The following is a 3989-nucleotide window of genomic DNA, read 5'->3' as shown; positions in this document are numbered from 1 at the left end:
TAAAAAAGAAAGAATCCACAAACTGGCAGAGGTAATTAGCAGATTATTTTAAAAATATACAACAAACTGTTTAATGTCAATACAAAAATATAAAACTCTTGATTTAAAATGGGCAAATGTTATAAGTAAGATTAAAACAATTTTTAAAATTTCAGCTTCTAATTACCAGGGACCTTGTATAAAAACTGTATGGAGATGCCATTTTACTTCATCAAATTGCCAACGTTAGAGTCTCTAGGATCTTGGAGAGGATATGAAAAACATTTAAGTACTGTTATTTGTTATATAAATGTTCACTTTGGAAACTAATTTGAAACCATAGCGTGAAGTGAAAGACACACATACCTTAGTGCCAGATTTTCTCGCCTTTTTATAAACTCTAGAAACAAATGCAAGTATCCGTGCTCCAGGAACACGTGGAGACACTTTTACTTTGGCACTCTGGGCCAGAGAAATAAGTCAAAACAACCCAGATTTATCAACCTGAGAATTGATCAAAAATCATGGTATAGTAATCCATGAGAATATAAAGCATCAGGACAAATAAATTACCTTCAACCACCACTTTAAGCTTCTTCAATTTCACAAATACATCTTCGTGGATAAAAAATTTAAAAAATTGAGTTTGATAAGAATACATACAGGATAAGGCTACGCACAGGAGGTGAAATCAAACATTATTTTATCAGAACATACACGAATTTTAAATGTATAAGAAAAGGCAAAACGATGACGAGTGAAAAACATTCTAGAATGGTTAGCCCTAGTTCTGAGGATGCAATGAACGGCTTGGTGACTACACTTAATAAATTCTGTATCGTAGACTTGAAATTCGCTGAAAGAGTAGATCTTAAGTGTTCTCGCCAAATAAAGGAGGAAAGAATCAGTGTGAGGTAATAGATGTATTAACCTGTTGTGGTCATCATTTCACAACATATGTATATCGAATCATCATATTAGACATTTTAAATACATTACGATTTATTTGTTAATTATACCTCAATAAATCTGGTTAAAAAGAATGGTTAACTCAGAAGGCGAGAGAAAAGCCTGGTGAGGTATAGAAGCCCACACAGGTGTTCTGAGTTATAGATAATTTTCTATGAATTGAGCCGTCGTATGTGAATTTATGTTCTTCTATTATTTTTAGATCATGTATTGTGTATGCAATATTTAACAGTAAAACGTTTGGAACTATTTAACATACATTTTAATTGTAAAACGAGAAGCGGAGTGCAGTCAACCACGTGCATCGCCATCCCGAGCAAGACCTGTGACGGCTTGGTCACAGCAAAACTTGCCACACTGCACTGTGCTTGTGCTTTGATTAATAAACCTGGTACATTTACCAGGAGAGTCGTCATGTGTCTGGGAGAGTGATCTGTGGCTCCTCTGGGCACATCGAAATGATTCCAGATAAACAAGGACGTGGAGATGGCAGGTGACAGGCAATCCGTTGGGAGAAGTCCCGCTATCCTGTCCCTGATACACGATCATCGCCAATCAGACCTGTCCTTACCAAGATGTCTTGCTGTCATGGGGAAGCCGACTGTCCTTCTTAAGGCTACCGGACATTCAACCTTGAGAGTGATAGGCAGGTACAAAGATTCTCATTGTCACTGTAAGCTTCCCGAAGAGAACTCAATTTTTTTTTTATCGGATTTAACATTCTTTCTCATTTTATTGTGGCCATTTCTCTTCCACATATGTTGCTTTAACTTGTTTTCATTCTTTCATTCATTTCATTCTTTAATATCTTTCATTTCTCCAATACCATTTTCTTTCATTTTAAAACCGTATCACACTGTGTTCATTGTATTTTGACTTTTTAGATTATTAACTAGTTAGTTTATTAACTACTATTTATAACAACTAAAAATTCCACGCAATCCATGTATTTCCTAATTTCTCTCCTTGTGTTTTTCTTTCTTTTCTCTTCTTTATGTTCTATACAGTAATTGATATTTACAATTGATATAATTTGCCTCGTTTCATTTCGGCACCCCCTTTTCTGATCTGTTATCCTTGCTTTTGTTTATCCCAACATTATTCTATTTTTTTATGGATAATTCCCTTTATCTCAAATTATCATACATTCTTTTTCATTTAAAAACGTGTTAATCACATTAAGCCTAACTTATACATTGTTTCCTCTTATAGGTTTTACATGATTTTATCATATTCCTAGGTTCAACCTATTTTTATGAATGATCTTTATATTGACTTTGCTGCCATTAACCTTAAAAATTGCTATTAAGAATTCTAATAATTTAACTAATGATTCTTTTTGTTTCCCCTTAAAATTTATATATATTTTCAATGATAAAAAATAGTGTTACTTTCTTTCCCAGTATTACAAATTGTATTTTCTATTTTTTACTATAAAGCTCAGGAAATTCAAAACCCTGAGGGATAACAGTGATGATAACAGATTTTTTTATTCAGCCAATCCCAAGAAGCTTTCAAAATAACCTTTAATACGTCATTATAGATGTTTAAGTCAGGGCGAAGTTACTCCTTTCTCCTGCTACATAACTAAAAGTTGTATCATAGATATATGCTGAATTTTATCTCATGCACATACTGAAGTGATCATATAGTTTCGTTCCTTTAATCTGCCAGTGTGGTAATCACCCAGATGACGTTGCAAACGTTAAGCTCACCTTCCATGTTTGGGATAACTGCTCAAATGCTTGATTCGTTTTACGTAGAGTGGACACAATTTTACCATATTTGTATAGATTTTTTTTTGATTGGGTTCGTGAAATAGTCTTGTAATTGTCCTTTTCCTACTACCTTTGTTTTGTCCGGCTACTGCAGTTAACTTCATAATGTGATTAATGGAATGTCTCCTTTTTTCTATCTCTGGGGAATATCCATAGCTATTATTTGTATCTGGTGTGTTTGCCGTATGTCACCGTTAAAGCATACATTGAATTTCCTGAAGGAACGATTTTTGCCCAGTGTTCAATTTCATCATGAGGAGCCTTGCACATTTATGCCTTTCTATTATTGCTTTTTTTTTTTTTTTTGGCAAATCAAGTCTTATAGAAAATTTCCTGTATATCTCCTAAATTTCCATATGTGTTGGCAAACTTAACCATTGTATCATGTTATGTTCTAATGTTTATAACTTCTCCACTCTTATCCCTTTGACTTTTTTTAATCCTGACATTATTGGTGCATCCCTTTGTGTGTGTGTGTGGGGGGGGGAGGTGATGCCATGTCACATAAGTTTGTTAATTTAATTATCTTTTGAAGGAACTGACTTTTGATTTTCTTTTCCCTTTTCATACCAGGGCTTTACCCGTTCATTTGTGCTTTACCTGTATCAATTCCATTGATTTTTTAAAGGATTAATTTGCTGTTCCTTTTCTGGTGTCACTTATTTCTTTTTATTTTTTTCCATTTGACTTAGAAAGTTGAATTCTACCTTCTTTATCCATCTAATTCTGTACTCTAAGGTACTCAAAAATTCCTGGAATCCAGACTCTGGAAGTGACACATCTTAGCCTGAAGTACGGGAGAGGTGAACATTTAAAACACTCTCCTTGTGTATGGCCATGCCACCCTGAACGTGCCAGATCTTGTCTGATCTTGGAAGCTAAGCAGGGTTGGGCTTGGTTAGTACTTGGATGGGAGACCACCAAGGGAGACCAGGTGCTATAGGCAGAAAACAAAACTTCTCTCCTCATACTGGACTGTCAATCATTATATTTATCTACAGGCAGGCTCTATTATTTATAACTTCACAGAAGGATCTGTTTTGTTTCGTTTGAAAACTGGTTGACCTAATTAAAACATCAATAAGATAATGTTTCCAAATGATGCCATTTTGGGGTTTTTCTCCATCGCTCAAAATTGTGTTGGGATCATGGGGAATTCATTGCTCTTCATGTTATATATGTACACCTTCTTAGCTCGGTCTCACCTGGAGAAGCCCATAGATCTGATTTTCATACACCTGACATTGGTCAATGTCTTGACCA

The 3989-nt window shown here is 34.7% G+C and overlaps 1 pseudogene; it reads left to right on the top strand.

Annotated features, from left to right (window-relative positions):
* The first annotated feature begins 3553 nt into the window (after positions 1 to 3553).
* Positions 3554 to 3672, top strand: LOC118611731 (annotated as a pseudogene).
* Positions 3673 to 3989: the final 317 nt, after the last annotated feature.

This window comes from Rousettus aegyptiacus, unplaced genomic scaffold (assembly GCF_014176215.1).
Source record: "Rousettus aegyptiacus isolate mRouAeg1 unplaced genomic scaffold, mRouAeg1.p scaffold_m13_p_14, whole genome shotgun sequence".
Classification (NCBI taxonomy): domain Eukaryota; kingdom Metazoa; phylum Chordata; class Mammalia; order Chiroptera; family Pteropodidae; genus Rousettus; species Rousettus aegyptiacus.
This window is presented reverse-complemented; position numbering and strand designations above follow the sequence as displayed.